The sequence below is a fragment of the Leptosomus discolor genome, unplaced genomic scaffold (assembly GCF_034619465.1).
Source record: "Leptosomus discolor isolate bLepDis1 unplaced genomic scaffold, bLepDis1.hap2 HAP2_SCAFFOLD_45, whole genome shotgun sequence".
Lineage (NCBI taxonomy): Eukaryota > Metazoa > Chordata > Aves > Leptosomiformes > Leptosomidae > Leptosomus > Leptosomus discolor.
The window spans coordinates 1,014,833-1,034,283 of NW_028237842.1; the positions used below are offsets into that span (position 1 = coordinate 1,014,833).

General features: G+C 45.3%; 2 long non-coding RNA genes across 2 annotated transcripts; both read right to left on the reverse strand.

The window, feature by feature from the left end:
• Positions 1 to 1,590: 1,590 nt before the first annotated feature.
• LOC147412663 (uncharacterized) lies at positions 1,591 to 14,480 on the reverse strand. The gene is made up of 4 exons (XR_015184181.1): positions 14,446 to 14,480; positions 13,434 to 13,540; positions 8,767 to 8,900; positions 1,591 to 1,859 (listed from the first exon to the last, which is right to left on the reverse strand). It is a non-coding gene; the product is annotated as an uncharacterized LOC147412663 (long non-coding RNA).
• Positions 14,481 to 17,727: 3,247 nt separating this feature from the next.
• Positions 17,728 to 18,831, reverse strand: LOC147412664 (uncharacterized). Its single transcript, XR_015184169.1, has 2 exons — positions 18,601 to 18,831; positions 17,728 to 18,188 (listed from the first exon to the last, which is right to left on the reverse strand). It is a non-coding gene; the product is annotated as an uncharacterized LOC147412664 (long non-coding RNA).
• Between the last annotated feature and the right edge of the window lie 620 nt (positions 18,832 to 19,451).

Consider the following 19,451-nt stretch of genomic DNA (forward strand, 5'->3'; position numbering starts at 1 on the left):
ATTTTTATGACAGCTTGTTACAAACCAGCAAACAAAACTTCCCCCGGGACATTCTCATACGACTCTTTCAAAAACGTGGCACACACAAATATACACTTATGTATTCTAAAGACAGACACAGAACGTGCTACAGCAAACTGCTGTTAAGGCCCATCTCAACGACATACTTTGTACTATTTTCCCCACTCCCCCAAAGGACTACTGAAACAGAAACTCCAGTTTCTCTTCACCTGTTTACATGGGTTTTAAACTGAGTGGACTTTGGTAGAACAAAACCCTTCAATAATAACAATCAATACAACTGTTAATATAACACCTTCTGTATTAACAACACCTATCTCAGCTGGACACAGATTTAGAACTTCAGCACTAAACCAAGTTTCCACCTAGCTGGAAAGTATTTAAGTTGAACAGAAATCATCTGTATGTCATGAATGACGCTCAGCTCAGTACTCAGCTTTATGAGCTGTTCATGCCACACAACTCCAAACCACTCTAACGAAGAGTGAAGCCCGGTGTGATACGTGTCATATAAAGGCTGTTTCTAAGCCGCTGTAGTTACGGTCTTAACATCTTGCACACGGTTTTGTTCTCCTTTTAAGCCGAGCTTCGTTGGCATGCACCGTGAAGTAAAACAGAAACCTGGCAGTTCATTAAAAGTCCTTCTGATGAATAGTACATACAAACTAAAAACCTTCCAGAACTTCAAAATGGTCCATCTATTCAGATACGTTGGAACTGGGACTGAGCATTTGTTTTGGTTTTGTGTACTTTAAACAGAAAAATACATGGCGATGAAATATTGAGGGTACAACTACACAACAGAGCACAGCACAACAGCAGAGTAAATAAACTCATGTTGCTGCATACAGACTGTTCCAGCACCTGAGCTAAATTGATTATTTCTCCCTATGCTGACTGTAGCTCACCCCTATTCCCATGTTAAGAATCTGGCCTTAAAAAGAATAAACAAACCGGATCAATAGATCCACCCATAGACATCTGCCTTATTATCAAACCAATCAGACAGCACTTGGAAAGTAAATAAAGGAAAACGTTGATGAGGAACATGAAAGCCCACGTTTTCAAAAGGGTAATTCATTAGATTCACCTAGAAAAACACAGAGGCTGCGTTAACCTGCGTGATGTCTTTCATAGTCACAGAAATCCCTACTTTTTAAACACCCTGACAACTCAATTAACTTTGTATTAGGATTCTTTGCTAAAAAAGTAAACATACATACGTATTTACAAACTATTTACAAGTCAGGAAAGAATATCCCTCATCAGTTGAAAAGAATAGGTGAAATTAAGTAAATCACAAAGGTCAGGTCTGAATTTGGTCAGAACAAGACTTCTAAGGACTCAATCATCTGAGTATCAAATGTATGGTCTTAAACAGCAAAGCAATGAGTAATTCTGACAGCTTAAAGTAAGTTCAAGTAGTTAATTTAGTAAAAGCGTCACACTTGACAAGTTGTGAAAACAGGTAACTTGTTCTCAAAAACCCTAAAGGAGTGAAAAGGAACATCACGTAACATGACTGAAAGGTAAGGGCTTCAGTATTTTACATTCCAGAGACACGCAAAATCCAGTCTCACCCAGTGGCAGAATGCTCTATTTGAAAAGGTGTACAAACAGAGAACAAACAGTTACAGAAGGTACATGAACTGTTCAACAAAGCCTACAATCATCAAAACCCCCCCAGTCAGTAAATACATTAACCTTTTAAAACTTTACCTCATTTCTCATCGTTCTCCAAACACTTAAAATATTTCGCCCAACAATATTCATTTCACTCATTGTATCTGACCCAAATTCATCCAGCTCAGCTGCAAATCGGTTCTTTTTCTTTTCATCTAAAGACATTAAAAGAGAACAGATTTAGACAAGTTACAGGACAGTCAAGGCCAGACCGAGCTATCCCTCTTCCAATTTGAGCTCTCTAGAAAAATAAGAATTCCTAAAGACTGTCACCGATTGCACAAGATTGTGTATTTACCAGTCTTCCACACGATCTCTAAATAACACTCCCCCAGGTTGTTCTGCTCTCGCACGTCCAAGACAACACGTACTTCAATTTCACTGAAGTGGTGTCCATGGCAAAGTGTTTTCCGTACCAAATATACTGGTTAAGCAATGCCCAACGTTACTTCAGAGCTAGCTGCATGCACATCAGTGCACAACATTAAAAAAAAAAAAAAAAAAAAAAAAAAAAAAGGTATTTCTGCCCTGTAGCATTTATAACTCAAGGCTTTGCTTGTAACGATCTTACCTAGTCGGAACGAGGCCAACAGAGAAGCAACAGAGAAGAGGTCCATCTGTAGAAACACTCTGCATTAATTTTTTCACTTTATTACAGGGCAACACCATTGGAGTGGTGCTGCAAAGCTAGTGAGCTCTCCTAAGAGCTCCAAGAGACAGAAAGCACAACCCTCCCCACGGACTCTACCTAAATCCCCAGTACTTGGGGTCAGCTATTTGCATACAGCTCAGAGCAGCACAAGTCAGTAAGCTCTGAGATGACACAAGGAGCCTAACAGGGAACTGGTACTCAAATCTTTCTACTTCACAAGTAGGGTCAGTGCTCCGCGCTGCTGAGACTGAGCTAGAAGCAGCACTTCCCACCCAGACATTACCCCGCACTGATACAGAACCGAATCAGATTGATGCCGTGGATTGATATTTAATGTCCTTGGGTTTTTTAGGTTACGGGGGAAGATCTGATCAATTTACCTGCCCTCCAGGATGTTACAGACCTAGAGGTTAACCTGGTCGTCCAGTAGCTCACATGACCAAAGCAGTCATTCTAGAAAGATCCATGGCTGGCTGTAGGAGGAGGCTACCACTTTAACAGGCACTTCAGAACCACTTCAGATCCCCTCTCTAACACTCTTCTTTGCTTAGATATTTGTGTGAGCTGTTGTTTATTCTTTCCACGGTTTTCTTCAGTAGACTACAACTTCTCAGTACTTCTTCACAAGCTCCAAACACAACCTAACAAAAATATATCTTATCATCCCCCAGAGGAGCAAAGCACATCTTTGAGTCTCTTCTGAGCCTTCTCTGTTTTTTCAAAATAGTTTAAAATACATTGGAGCAGGAGTCGGGCACACTGCTTATCCCAGCTGTTTCACTTGTGTTGAAGTATTCCCAGTTTAGAATTCTCTGGTGCTCACTGCAATCACCAGACCTGACAAACGTAAACCTGCTGAAGGGCTACTCTGCATGCTAAGTGAGCTGTGAAATGCCCATAATAAAACGTAACTTCATCTGAACTATGCAAATTTTACTAAGTGTTGCCTGTTTCCCTTTGTTCTATGGCTGAAGATTCTTTAATCACTTACTGACTTAATAGTATGTCTCTCCTCAGACTCAGACAGAAGTCTGTAATGCCTGAGGGCAGCAGCCGCAGTCCATCAGCAGGAGCAACCAGAGTGCAGCTCTGTCAGCTGTACTGAATTTCACCCAGGTAAAATCCCGGTCCTTTATCCAAACAGTTAACTGTCACCATTTCACCCTCAAAAAATGGATACCAAAAAACCTTCAGCAACTGAACATCACAAAACGATTAAAACTTTTTGACAGGGTCCTATTAGGGGAGAGCCATAAACCTAAATTGTTTCCACTTCAGCAACTTGCAAACAAACCCTTTCCTTTTAAAGTAAACCTCTTAATGATCCAATTTGAATGTGTAACAACTTACACTGAGGTTTATGTTTGCTGTAAGCCATTAACATTTTTCCAATTAAATGCTTTTAAATGTTAAGGAAAGCATGTCTAACACAAACCTTTGTAAAATCAAACCATGGAAATGGAAAAGTAAGCAGCCTAGAATTCCAGAGCTTTTCTAAATCCAGCTTGTGACAGAGACCATCTCTCCCAAGCAGGTGTGCAGAACAAGTAACTTCACTTTGGTTTTCTCAAACAGATCAATGATAGTCATTCAACACTGAGGAAGAGCTGAAAACTTGGTTTTAGTTTTGATTCCATTAATTTCTACTACATAGAAATGACTCAGGTATTCTTTCTTTTAATTGAGAACAACAGAATGAGTTAAAATATTTCCACAAAACAAGGAACAAAATCGGAAATACAAACTACTGGCTAAACCTATGTTAATGCAGGTTTATTAAATGCAATTCTTCTGTCACAGAACAGATTGACAGAACAGTCGAGGTCGGAAGGAACTTCTGGAGACCATCTAGTCCAACCTCCCTGCTCAAAGCCTACGACCTCTTCTAGTCTTCCAGCTGGCTTTGGATTTTTTTTCTTTGACTCCAGTTTCTACACAAACGTATTCTGACAAACGTTCAGGCCATCCAATCACAGCTAAACTTAAGCCCAACAACAAAGAAGCAGAAGAAAAATCAGTGAATGTAGGTTTTCTTCAAGGACATAAATATTATTAGCCTCACCAATTAACACGTGTACGCCCTGCAACTGAAGCATCCTGAATTGACAATAATTATAGCAGAAAGTCTAAAGTTTTACATTACTTACCTCAAAAAAGCAATTCCAAATCTAAGACTTTGCAGCTGTTTGGTTTAATATCCACGTACATCTGTTCTTTTACTCATTTTATGGACTCTATCAGCCTGGTTGGGCTCTACATTTTTCAGAATGCAAGATGTGTATAGACATGGTCCTGCTTTCTATCTCAATGAAGAGTGAAACAGTAAAGGACTCGGACATTTCAGATCATCACTCTAAGGCGGGTTAAAAAGCGGCTGGGACGGCCAAGCACAGAGAGTGGTGGTGAAGGGAGTTCAATCCAGCCGGTGTCCCCCAGGGCTCAGGACTGGGACCCCTCTGGTGTAATATCTTTAGGGATGAGCTGGATAAGCTAAAAACTTAAGCCCATACACAACTCACAAATGAGACCGTGGGTTCTGCTGCTTCTCTCTGACAAATAAGTAACTCTCCTTGACAATTGTGCCTTAGAAAAACACAGGACTCCAATTATTGTTTCTAACATTTGTAGCACATTTATATAAAACAAACAAACAAACAAAAAATTAAGGGTGGAACTCCTGCAGGTAGCCAGACATACACTGATTTTATAGGAATTGTGAGCATTCTGTATTTTTGAAAAACCAAGTTCTTGATGTTATGGAGCCAGACCAGCCAGATCATCTCCTGACAAACTTCCTTGCACCCAGCTGAAGGATTGCCCCTTGAAATTTTCATCCTGTCTCAAGGATTAAGAAACTGTTTTAAAACAAAGAAAAATCTAAGACATGATTTCCTACAACAACGGCAAGTTAACAAAAATATTTAAATGTGACATTTTTGACACATTAATCCTGTTATTGTGGCTGCTACTGGTCAATCGCTAGGGATCAAGGTCTCTGTTAACCCAGACAATTCCAGAACAGAAATATTTGTCTTCCCACTGGAAAAAGTGCAACCTCTTTCTAAAGAGATATTAATTATCATCATAATCTTCTACTGCATTTCCCACTTTTTTCGCCTTTCACTTAATGGAAAGGATGAGTTTTAACTGCATCCACAATTCCTTTTGTATCAGTTTATTTCACTTTTGGAAAAGATCACTCTACTTTCATCACATTCTTTACTAACACTAAAAAATGTTTGATTTTTTTTTTTTTTTTTTTAACAGATTTCTTAACTGCTTGAGCAAATTCTAATACAAAACTACGACCATGTCAACCGTTACAAACCCTCTCTGGAGTGAAGCCTTCTGTCTATGATTGGGCCTAAGCAGAAATACCACTGAGCCTCACGAGAGACCATTTCCAGAAGCCTTTTGAAAGCTAAATAGTCCAACATACAGGTTGGCAAGGAGAGACAATGATGCCCAGTGGCAGCTGAGCTTACTTTAAATGTGACTGAAGCTCCTGAATGGAAAAAGAGCTCCTGACCTGACTGTGCAACCACAGAAAGTCAAAGAGCAGCAAATCTCCCTGCAGATGTGACCCACGCTTCAAGAATCCAGAGCTAAACTTGAACTAACTCACAACGGCAGAAACCACCTCAGATCAGATTTACTTCTGACTTAGGGACGTGTGTGCACAGCAGCTGCGTGCCAGAAAAACACCCCTTCATGCAGTTGGCGCCTTGTCCTGTCACACGGCTAGCCTCCAGCCTGAACCTGGAGATTTCCTTGCTCCAAACGCTGGCAGCTGCTAGAACATGGGCGGACGAACAATACTTTTCTCCTTGTAAAATACGTATTGTATCAATGTGATGCATTTTGTTGGTCAACTGAAAAGTCATCAAAAATCAAAAAAAAAACCCCAACGGATTAAAAAAAAAGCAGTGCTTCCTTACATACAAAGCCCTCATACTTTTTCCATTTTGATCCTAGCTTGCAAATAATATCAGAGAATAAAACGTTCCTTTATACTATGTATTAATAATCATGACAGACTAAACACTCAAATTAGAGACTGCTTAAAGCACAGTACTTTGGAAAAAAACATCATTGTAATCAGACGCTGTAAAACAGCTGCTGTCCTTTGGCACATGTAATCTTGTTTTCTTTTCATAAAGAAAACAACCTCCTCAACTGGATGACAAATATAATAGGGGTGGCAGCAATAAAAATGTGTTCATTACTGATCTGAAGGCAGGACCTGCAGAAGCGAGGGCTGATTCAGTTTCCAATCCCACTGCTTAACCAGAACTGTGCTACACAGAAACCCACCTCGGCAGTTTCAAACACAAAAGGAAAGACTCAGTGTACATCTCACCATACACAACTCAGAAAACTTGTATTGCAAACCTCCCCTGAGGAGTAACGCCAAGCATTACGGATTAGGTGCAACATCCCACAGCCCTTTCAAGATTCCCACTGGGTACTGCATCTTGATATTGCACCTGAAACAGGACATACAGCCTTGCTGTAGCCCACACTGCTTTAGGCAGCAAACAGCACAGAGGCACAGCTGGAATGTAAATAAGCAGCCTCTGCTCCTACTTTCTCTCTAATTTTTAGGAAAAGAACCTGTCACTGAGGAACAAACCCAAGCTGGCATGGTCTCTGGAGTTAATAGCTTTCTTTTCTTCTGCTTTCCAAATCTAAATCAGTTTTCACTAACAGCGCCAAAACCTTCCAGTAACTTTTACAGCTGCAGGGTCATCAACTTCAAGACAGCTACTTGGCAACCTTTCCACACCGTTTGGATGCAACTGTGTTTACCTGGACACACAAACAGGCTGCACAGAGAGAGACAACATAAGACAGACAACTGTTTTCAGGCCAGCGTCTTATTTTGAGGAGGTTCACTTTACACACTGAAAAAGAAGATATTTCAGCAAGCAGCCAAAGAGCACCCATAAGAAGCATGTGACAGAACTGGACGTTGTAGCTGAGACAGATAAGCTGTTAGCCTACTTCCAGGGGCACTGATCAGAAAAATCAGTCCCAAGTTATATATTCGACCCAATATAGATGCAGCTACTTTGTGAAACACTTTGAAGCCTGCAGCTGATGGAGTTCTAAGCATGCGGTGTCAGTTACACGTATATTTGTTTAATCGAACCACAAAAGCACAAATATAATCAGTGACTCGATCAAGAGGTGATCTACAGTAGCAAACAGAAGAACGGTTATGGAACTAATATCTGGATTCTAGAACATTGATTTTGTCACAGTATTTTAAGGTTTACTCAAGAAACAGAATTAAAGCAAGCTGTATATGGGTACTAAATTTGCTGCTGAACGAGTTTCATGCCAGCAGAGCTGAATCTCGCAGTCTCTTCAGGCAGCTTCTCATTGCTCAAACAACTCAGCAGCCAATCTATACAAAGTATGGAACAAACGCCTCAAAAAAGGAAAAGGTTCTTCAAAAACACCCCCACAACACACTAGAAAACACATCCCTTTAAGAACCAGGGATGGTAGAGGCTAATGACCTCCCATCTCATCCCTGACAAAATTCCAACACCGAAAACAACCTCAGAATACATACACTGTCTCCCAATTCCTCAGTCCTACTCCAGCCGTATTCACATCTCACAGAAGCTATAAACCTCAGGAGAAAAAAAGAAACAAAAGGACAGGAGGCTACTTGCCAAACAGCTCTTCAGAAGCACGAGAAGCCTGCCCGTGCAAGGCGCAGAAGTGGTGTGCGGGAAGCGGAGCTACACTGTACGATGCCGTAAATCCGCGAGGCCATGCTGCAGCCCACAGAATAAGCCCCTGTCAGGAGCTGGACGCTGGGGTAGTTTGGGAGAGGGTGTGAGAAAGGAAGGCAGAGGCATAAGCCGCACCACAATGGCTGTGTCCGCTTTGCATCCTCAGACCCTCCCTATGAAACCGCAGAAGGGACTGGAAGGCTGTTGACAAGAAGTGCCCGCTTCTGAAAAACGGAATACGCGAAGTGACAGCAACTGGAACGATGCTGGGCCGTGAGCACTGGGACAGTTTACCAAGGAGGCTACGGGGCACGAGCAGTGCGGGAAACGGCGTCTGAAACGGCAGCGAGAACGAGGGGAGAAAAGTTAATCCCGAGCTGAGTGTAGAAAGCAGCGAGTTCCTGCCAGGAGCTCATTCCTTCTCCAGTGAGCAGCACTGGAGGAGAGACAGACACTTGGACGGCATCAGATATACAGCCCAGCCAGGGGAGGGAAGGGGCACAGGGGAGGGAAGAACAGAGGAAAGAAGAGAAGCAGGCCCCCTCACTGAGCCATGCCAGAGCTACTGCTGCTGGAAGGGAGCCAGATTAGAGCTGGAGCACTTGCCTCAGCTTTTTCCCCTCTCAGAAAACCAAGCAGAAGCCACCAAACTTAGACACCTACCTGAAATGCATTCAGATTTTGCCGACTGCAAACCCCTGCTCTGAATTACACCTAGCCTCAGCAAAACTCGTCAGCAAAAGCACACAAGAGTGACTTCGGAACATCCTCTTCTTTGGCTGAGTGTTTGTGCTGCCCTGAAAGAAGATTCATTCTTGGATCAGTGATCTCATAATGTAAAATACAAAACCCTTCAAAAAGAGACAAATACATAAGGCGGCAGCAGAGTTATAATACCCCTCAAATGACACGTTGCTTTGTCTTAGGTAAATTCCTAATCTGCCTTCTCCAAAGGCCCTCCTGTCAACTGAACACACATTTCTCAGGCTAACACCCTCCAAAAGCAATTGTAAAACCTGTACCTATTTCTGTATCATTTGTCACGTAGCAGCCTCAAATCACACCCAAATCACAATTCTGATTTTTAAAAACACTTCACCTACCTGTTTTACAACTCTCATCACACACCAACAGGGATCTTGTATGCCGTTTACTCTTAGTGTCCTCAGCTGCTTTGCACTCAGGCTTGTGAAGCAAAGCAATAATTTAGCAACGTCGGCTCGTTTGTTAATGTCTCCCCTAACATGACCTCTAGTCTCACCCTGATTTCTTTCTGGATGGATTTACAGCTTGGTTCTGTCTTCCTGCAGCTGAATAAGCACCTGACAGAAACGCCCAACCGAACAGTCACATACTCATTTTGAAGCAGTCAGGGAAATCTCGAGAAAAGGCTCAAGAGCTTGAAATGGCCAAGAGCTAGTAGGGAATAAATCAAAACTTTGATACCTCCATACACCACAAGTTAGCAACAAGGACGACAATTCAAGAATCACCAACTAAACAAGAGGCTGTAAGTAAACAGAAAACCCCATTTTCATTATGATTTCACTCTAATAAACAGGCCTTGCAATTTCTCAAACGTTTTTTGTGTGTGTTGAAAAGAAATACTGCCTTAGAAGGTAACCAAATCTTGTTTCATAGTTCAGCATTGCCTAGTCAATTAAAAGCTATTGTTCCTATGTATAAGCAGCAACGTTATGAGACTCCTTTAGAGATACAAAGACTACCACATCAAATAATACCTACAACCTTACACCACAAAGCATGAAATTCAACTCTGCTATCATTGTATTACCACCGCGGCAGCGCTACAGCATTTCTGAAATCACACTCTCCTCCAAGTCACTGTGTCAACAGACAAGCCAGTCTGCTTCAAGCTCCAAAGGGCTAAAATGGAATGAAACAGCTCAACCAGCTCAGATGCATTCAATCATAAATTCTAGTGGTGCTTCACTTGACTTTGCTATTGTAGTCAAAATTTTACTCTCTGTATTTTACAGAACAACAGAAAATCGTAGGCGCATTTTTGGGTTCAAACAAAAGTTTGATTCCTTGCCTTTCATGCTCTTACTATGTAAAGGTGCAGGACATCAAGAGATGACGCCCATAGTCTTGCCAAATGCAACGAGATTTCTCCTTCAAAAGACCTAAAGAAGTTGTCCAACCTTAGTGCCACCACAGCCCATTCGAGGAGTTGATCCTTCTGCTATTTTCAATCAAAAGTCAGGTTTCCACTTCCCCCAAGCACCACACCGCAAACCACTTAAACTTCCTAGATTGTACCAGCAAACCTTTACAAACCGATGGCTGAGCACAGGAGCACACAAAAGCCCTCAGAGAGAAGAACACCGGCAGGCCTTGTTCATACACCTCGCTGAGCACAATCCCTCCAGAAGAAGAGGCAGAAAGACTAGGTAGGCAGCTTCAGAGACAGCGCCCACAGCTGGCACTAGCCATGAGCTGCAGCGCTGCTGGACGTTCGGCTTCTGAACATCTGCATCAGCCGCTTCCACCTGCCCATCACCCCCCTTCACTCCGCAGGCGGAACGAGGAGCCTGGGCTGACCCTGACTCCCCAGCAGCTGCCCAGCCTGGACACCCAGCCTGACGCAGACGGAGGCTCGTGCAGAGCTCCCCACGCCACAGGAGCAGCAGCCTCTACAGACAGGGTGGGTGGCTGGCAGGCAGGCAGCCCGGCAGCTGAGCGCCTTTCTGCAGGCAAGACACGCACGTCAGACCCCGTGAGAAAGGGTCGTTCTGATCCCTACCAACTCCAGGGAAGACAAGCATCGCGCTGCCTGCGAGCCAAACACCAAGGACACTCCACTGTCTTGTACAGCAAGTTAGAAGTTGTTTCTGATGTTTCTTGCTCCTCAAAGAAAATGTCAGTGTAGACACAAGCGATTACACTTTATTTCATTCTGTATTTCAACTCTCAAACAAATAATTGGACAGGCACCTCTCTCAAGTCACCTACGTGACTTCTGACAATGACTGTTTGGGTCCAACACCTCTGAAAAGAGACACAATTACATTTCTCTCCTTTTTAAAAAAAGAAAAAAAGAACACAGATGTAATAAGAAGTTCTTGAAGCTTATTAGCAATCATTACTAAAGGTATAGAAAGGAAAAAAAGCCATTAAAAAGTTTCACATGGAAACAAATAGAAGATGGCCAAATCACACTTCCTTTGCAGACCATAGTCAAGTGTCTTCTCTAACCAAGATGAGGTAGAAACGCCTGGATTATGCAAACTAATATTACAGTTTACGGCTTGAGAAGCCAGGGATTTCCTACTCTGTTTCTAATAGCTGGAGAACTAAACCACTTCACTGTTTACTTTGTGATGCCGCATCCGTGATTTGGCAGAGCCTAAACATCTTCTTCAAAGAAAATCACCCTGAAGGAGTTAACCTCACACACAGAAAGCCTGATACCTGCCAGACAACCTCAGGCTCTACAGTTTTTAAGAATGAATAGTTACTCATGCATTACATAAATATTATTACATCATATCTCGTATGTATGCAAAGTTAGAACTACAATAAAATAGGTTCCACTGTTTTAATATTGTATCTATTAATCCCACTCATCCACTTCATTTGGAGCTGTAGATGCATCAGGTCACAACAGCTTTAACATCTTGCATTCCTCTGTGTCTAAACAGGGAACAGAGAGATAATTCTAAATACAAAAAAAAACAACGCACCACCAACAACAAAAACCCCAACAAAAACATCTGATCTACCATAATAACTGGGTGAGAGGACAGATACCATTCCTGTGCTATTTCATTACGATTTTGTCTTGCCTAATATCTAATGTATACATCAACACCTCACTTTCAGGATGTAAGTAAAAAAAATATGCAGAAATACCTTCATTCCCAAGGTCAGCATTACACAACGTGAGTATAAAAGGGATCACAACAAGGACGCTGAACATGGCTCACATCTCAAAGAACACGGCTTTTTTTCCAACTCAGTAATTAACGCATGAGTAAACTACAATAAGTATTACATTCATTTTCCTAAATATTAAACCCGTTAGAAATTTGTTCCGACGGTCAGAAACACACTTGAGTCACGGCAAGACCGTAACCCTGAGCCCATAGAGAAGGGGCAATGAAGAAATGGGATGTGACATGTGGAAGTCTCGGGGACAACACGGGGCCAGTGGTTAGGACGTTCCCTTCTGCAGCGCAGCACCAGTGCCCGCCGTTGTAGGCACTTTGTACCACGCTAGCGTAGGACCAACATAAAACCCCCACTTTGCAAGTCCCGCACAAGTCTCCCTCGTGACTACGCCCAGAGGTTTCCCCTCGCACGCTCACCCTTAGTCTTACGCTAAAGGGGGAGTTGAAAACACAGTAATTTGTGCCCCCCTGTGCTGCACAGTAATCCCACCCCTAAATTCCACTCCCCGTGGCTGAACGTAGGCTGTATCTAACAGACCCCAGCCTGGCACGAGTAAACCTGTCCCCACGGCATTCCAAAAGTCTGGGCAGAGACTGACTGCTGCTCCTGGCCCCGGCAACTCGGACCTGGGGGTCTCCCTCTTCACCACCTGACGGTGCTCTTGGCAAGCAAGCTCTGGTTTGAGCACCTCCCCAGCAACCCACCAGCACAACTGGTCTTGTACCAGAGAGCTGCCCTTTTTCCTGACAGAAGCAAGGGGCTCGAGGATCTGGAAGACCAGCGGCCAATTATCTTTCCTGAACACAAAACAACCCCGCAGACCCTTACTTCAGCTGATGGCAAACTCCTTCCGTTCACAGTTCAGTCCTTGCACAGTCCTCACCATCCTCCAGGAAAGTGGGTGGGCCTGGAAATAACTGGGTTCTCTGGACATACACACACTCTTCACCTTGAAGGTGTACTGATAGCTGCACCCACAAGGTACCCCAGGGGTCACAGCATACAGGCCTTTTCTTCTGCCAGAATAAAACACACAGCGCGCACCCAGAAACCTGTACCGTGAACTCTGATCTGAGAATCAGAGCTTTTAAAATCCCCAGTTGCTGAGGCTGCTGAACTGGTAAAGCACGGTAGAGGTGGAAAGCTTTTCCAAGAAATTGCTCTGCCTACATTGTATTTACGTGCACAGGCTACAGGTATTTAGAGGTTCTTATTCGTGAGTGCCTAAATTTTAACCAAACCTTCTGAACCACAGCAAGTTCTCCACTACTTCAGGGTTCTTTGTTTTCGAGGAGACTTTCACACTTTGAATCAGCCTGTCTCTAGATAGACAAACCTAGCCATTTCTCTCCCCCTTCATTGCCAAAAAAAGCTTGTTTGATGTTCCCCTGACATGGAGGTGTTTCTTAACTGACCTGCTCCCGTTTCTCCAATCCCACACGTCGGACCAGTCCATAAGTATCGCCTCGGGGTTGCTCAGCCACAGCTTTCCAGGCTCAGCTTCTCCTCGTCCACCAAGCACCTCGTAAGAAAAGACATAATTACAAAAGTTACTGCCATTGCAAAGTTGTGAGATTCTAACTGGGCAGAAAAGTTTCCCAAGTCATCCTACTACCCAATGTTACAGCACCCTCAAACACAGGGCTCAACAGGCGGTTCACAGGAAGGTTGAACACTCCTGCCCCAAGCACAGCCACACTCAGAAGCACGAGGAACACCTTTGGGGGCTCTAGCAGTTTTGGCTGTCTAATTGCAATCCACGGGCTCCAGTCCGTTAGAGTTTGCATCCAGCAGTGTGCCTGGCTACGTCATCCCGGAGGCATGACTGTTCCCAGTCCTTCTCCCTCCACCTCTACCAGGAGAGTTGTTTCAAGGGACACAGGAAAAGATGTGTTTTAAAAAAATAAAAAAACACAAAACAAAACAAGAGATAATTCTAAAGCCTCACTGATTTACGTGAGTGAGCTTAAAGCTTTGCAGAAACTTCAGGCAAAGCACCTAGAAACTGAAATGACTGTATTTATCTTCTTTGCTGGAGGCACCTACACCAAACTGTTCAGAAACTCCACCCAGAAGGGATCAATTCCTTAGTACTGCCTTTTTATTTGGGTTGAGGTTTGGGAAGCTGTACAACAGTAGGTACACCAGAGACATCAGAGAGGACTTCTCTGAAGGAAGGTGAGGCTAAGAACGCTTCTGAACACACTGTAAACAATGTTGAGTCCTCCATACTAAGTAAAATACCACCATCTCCCCTCAAAACCCACAACAGTAAGCAGCAAGTGTTATTGACACTGGCATTACTGAAGCTACAGAGAACTGTGCCTGCTGCAACTCAACAGCTGAAATTTTTACCTCAGCGACAAAGCCAAAAGCTAGAACATTGTCTTGCCATGGAACACATTTATTTGCCACTTAAGAGCCCACCTGAAGTCAAAACTGTTGGCTGCGTTCCCACAGCTTTCAACAGCCACAGTTCTCCTAAGGAAGACCCGCTGTGTGCTGCAAGAAAGCACAATCAGGGACATTTACTGTCATTTTGCTTCAGTTAAACACAACCGCATCTCCGAGTCCAACGATTCAGCTCTGCCCTCACTCGCTTCCCGGCGAGGTCACCTGAAGTACGGCGCCACCGCCAAGGTGACAAGTCCCGAAAGCTGCGGCTTCCCAGTTCAGCTCCCAGCCCCCACGGTCTGCAGTTACGGCCGTCAAGCACTTCCCTCCCTCCCTCCCTCCCTCCCTCCCCGGCAGCGCCGAGATGAAACCCTCTCACCTCCACCCCGTCGCGGCCGCCCCCGGCAGGCGGCTCTCCGAAGGCACGGGGCGGCCAGGGAAGGGGAGCGGTCCCGGCGGCAGGGACGCAGAGAGCAGGACCGGAGGCCCCGCAGGCGGACGCCGCGTTACCTCGCTCCCCTCCGGGGCCCCGCAGCGGCGCTCCCGCCGGGAGAGGCCTCCCGCCCGCGGGGCTGCAGCTCCCTCGGCCCGGGCCGGGGCTGGTGTCGCGCAGCCGCAGCGCCGGCCCCGCCGCCGGACGGCGAGGCGGCCCCGGCAGCGCCTCTTCCCCCGGCCTCTCACCGCAAGTGCGAGCGGCGCAAGAGCGCAGGCGCCGGCGCGGCGCGGCGAGGGCGGCCCGGGGCGGGGGGGGTCGGGGCGGCCCCTCCGCTGCCGGGGGGAGGGCGGGCGCGTCCGGGCCGCGTCTCCCGCCGTGACGGCGCCTGCGGGAAAACGGGCCCGGGGCTGCGAGCGTCCCGCCGGCGGCTTCTGCGTTCGGTCCCCGCTGCGGCGATGAACGCTCTCGCGGGGCAGCGGGCGGGAGGCACGCGCGGCTCCCAGACAAAGCCGCAATCAGGCACAGGGTCGTCAGCCACCGCCGGGGCTTGGGGCCTGACCCCAACCTCTGACGCGGCTGCAGAGATGACAGGTGGGAGGTGCCCTTGGGCCAGCGCCTTGTAGCTCCTTTTCAGCTGTTTTTCATCTCAAAACGGAGAGCGCGAGCTGGGGAGGCTCGTGTGGCGCCGTGGGGGATGTGGCTGGGGAGCTGACGTAGGCAGGATCTCCCTGCGGTTCCTTCCCTCGGACAGAAATCAATCTGAAACTCGACTTGCCCAGGTCAGTTCTCCTTCCTGGTGGCAGTGTGGGATCCAGGAGCAGCGTCAGGAGTAATAAACCTCATGTTCGCCTCCGTGGTCAGAGCGGAGGCTTCTGCTTATCCACCTCAAACACCCACCCCACCCCACCCCCCCGCCCCCCTTTCTTTTTTACCTTCCAATCTAAAGCTTATTTTCCTCTGTGAGAGAAGTGGAAAGCACTGTTTCTGTGCAGGACATAGTTGTAAGGTGATGGCTCGACTTGAAACCGAGAAAACGGTTTAAACCATTTAGTCTTGACAGTGCTGTAAGCCTTTGTGTTCTGTCTTGATGGTCACTGCTTTTTAAACAAGATCAAGCTCGTTTTCTACTTTAGATACATGGAGGAAAGGATTGTAGAAGAGTTTGATTTGTAGGATAACAAAAGGAGGTTAACTCATCCTACTTCTCCCTATGGGAGTGGGAGTGGTTTGCGGGGGTTTTATTGTGCTTGATATTGATGTCCTCGACTGTCATTTAAAAATCCAGCCAACAAACAAACCAAACCCAAAAACCACAACCAAAAACAGCCAACCAAAAAAAAAAAAAAAAAAAAGAAACCCATACATAAAACCAGACTGGTTTGGATTTTGAGTTTCAGTGTTTTTTTTTTCACTATGGTGAAAATTCTTGTTTTAAGACAGCTTATAGTAGCTTCTCTGTGCCTCCCTACTTTTTTTTCACTATGGTGAAAATTCTTGTTTTAAGACAGCTTATAGTAGCTTCTCTGTGCCTCCCTACTTCTGGCAAATTTGGAAAATTGAAGCCTTGTTCTACATCCATTATGTTCTTAAGTTTAGGCTGTAGAAGTTGTAGGCATTGGAGCATCTGAAACTTGGACCATTTCGGGTCATTCTCACTGCAAGCCATAGGACACAGGAGGCTAAATTTAACCCTGGTGTAAATTCCACTTGAAGTGACTGGATTTATCCGAGGATGAAACTAAACAATCATTAATGGACAAAGAAATAAAATGTGATGAGAGCTCTTCTCAGTCGGTGGCAGTTTCATGTCAGTGTGCGCAAAGGCTATCAAGAGCTATTGGCTTGTCAAGCCTTCCTTACTAACGTGTTTCCCCCAACAAGTGCTGCTGAACTGATGAGGGACTTCTTTCCTTCCTGTTCTATAAACATTGTGGCTTCCTCACCGTCAGGAGGATACAGCTAGGCCCGAGCTGGGTGACCAGCTCTGTTTGTGGACAGACGTAGTGCAGTGTGGATGGTGAACGGGGCAGAGATCCCTAGACCTTACTGGGCTGGGAAGAATAGGTAAATCTTACAAACCAGATCTTCCTGCGTGCACCTTCTCCACAAGGAAGGCTTGTTTCTCCCTGGTTTGCTCACTTCTGGCGTTATAGAAGGCCTACGTGAAGGCTGCCCCCAAATTAAGAGACGAATTAGCTAAAAAGTAAATGATCTGCGTACTCAGATCAGAACAGAAATCCAGGGACAGGTGAGGGAGGAGAGCACAGATATGGATCTGTGGAGATGCCATATCCCCAGTATTGCCTAGAAGTGAGGCCCTGGGGCTTTTGTTATAGACCCTGCTCTCGTGACAGGATTTTCAGCTGCTTCATCCATATTTTGCTCAGAAGCACAGGATTTTTACCGCTAATTTGGAAATAAACAGAGGTTGTGTAACACAAAATGCAAGGCCGTGTATCAACACAGTATTGAAGAAATACAATGTTTAAAGACAGAAAGCATTTAAAACAGAGCACATGCATCTATATTTCTGGTTGTGTTCAGCCAAAGAATTCTTCTGCTATGAAGTCTTTGATTAAAAGTGATTCAAGCCACAAGTAAAATTGCTTAGTACTTACTTCCAGCATCTTCTCACTAGGCCTGTATGGGATCGCAGATAATGCCACGCTTCACAAAGTCTTACTCCAGGAGGTCCCTGGCAACTCTCTTTGTGTTGCAAGGGAAAAAAAGACAAGAATATTTAGCAGTAAGACTCAGGAGTCTGCCTTCAGACCTGTCAGACACCTGAGCGTTTGTGTGTCTGTAGCTTCTGATAGCACATTGCCCCTTTTGCTTCAGATTTGGCAGCAAAACAGACTCGTAAGCGCTACCAGCCTCACTCCAGTCAAAGGATTCAAGGGAAGGTTTATTTGTATTGCATTTTCTCCCTACTTTTTCTAGAGGAAAAATGCATTTTCTCGTTCTCTTCAGCAGGCTATTAGGAGTTTTGGCGTTTTTTCTGCAGAAAGAGAGCACTCTATTTAGAATGCCTTCCATAAACAGAACAGTTTATAAAACCAGTAGCTTCAAAATGCTGGAGCTTCTTGCAAAGTGTATTTTCCGGGCTGTTATTTACCTTTACCGCCTTTCCCCCCGCCCGCCCCCGTTACCACGGATTTTTCCTGCCTTCATGCTCCTTTGGTAATCATCCGGCTTTTGGCGCCTTCTGGAGCAGGATGTTCCCTCTTTGTCAGTCGTTTAGTTCTTCTTCAAGGGTACAGTCGTTAGTGAGGCACGCGTGGTTTGTACGATGTAACCAGGCTGATACAACAGGACTGTTTGTCAACGACCGCCTCCTGTCCTGTAATGAGAGATTTAGATTGCTTAAAGAATCCCTGACAAAGGGATTAAAAGCAAAAGTGCTTTTCATACGGATTTGTAAAGATGTGACTTAAGGAAGTTTGATGGCAAGCTGCACTCTATTACTTACTCCATGGAGGAAACACACAAAGGAAAATCAAGTCACAATCGAGCCACAATACACAGAGACACAATACACACAATACGCTCTCTTTACACAGAGACCAGAGACACAAAAGGGTCCCGCAGAGTCACGAGGTTCAGAGTGGACCCACTTGCTTTGTAGCCTCCTGAGGGAGCTTAGGGGCAGCTAGGAGCAATCTTAGTTTCAGACTTGGACAACAGTTCCTGTCCAATGGAATGAACTACATGGATTTAATGAGGATTAATTTGGCATGCTGTCAGTCACTTACCGAGGAGCTGTTGTAAATCAGGCGGTCTCTCCGCCTCAGGTTCAGAAGGATCTCTTAGTTTCTGGTAAGGGATCTCAAACCTTGGGAGGCGTCCCTGCTCAAAGGGGAGAGTCACCGGGCGTGCAGTCTGGTTGCAATTTAGGGAGAGCTCAAGTTGGGCTCATGCAAAGATCTGTGGCTGGTAAAAGGTCTCTCTGCCTCGAGGAACCACCTTGAGAGGTGACCCAGCTCAAGGGGAGATGACCGCCATGCAGCCACGCTGCCGAGCAGGGAGAGCCCAGAGCGGCTCACTTAGGCCGTCACATTGATGGGATGAAGTGGTTGGCTCGTAGTCCATCTGCAGACAATGGGAAAGGTCTGCATGAGACTCCTTGTGCCCACAACTTTCTTTGTGCCTTGATCAATGAGTCTGGGAAGAACCACCTGCTATTGATGTGTTAATCACGTGATGGATGATCCAAGCTCATGTGCATCGATACTCGCTGGGTCACCCTGTGTGGGTTCCCTAGAACCTTCCGACGTTCCAAATTTCCCCAAAAAAACCCATTTCTTTTCCCCAAAGGACTCTCCGAAAGCAAGTTCAAGAAGAACTCTTTGCATCTCAACTCTCACCAGCACATCGCCATTCTGGTGGATGAAAGCCTTGTCGTCAGCCCCAGCTGGGAAACCAGGTTGGTGCTGGGACTATCTATGGGGTCCCTCACTGGAGTGCAGGTCCCTCACAGTCTTTCTCACAGGTCCACTACTGGTCCCAGCTCTGCACAATATACCCCAAAGGAAACAGCCCAAATGACCAAGGACTCACTTTTGGCCAACATGTTATTTCTTATTTATTCTAAAAAGCATCATCT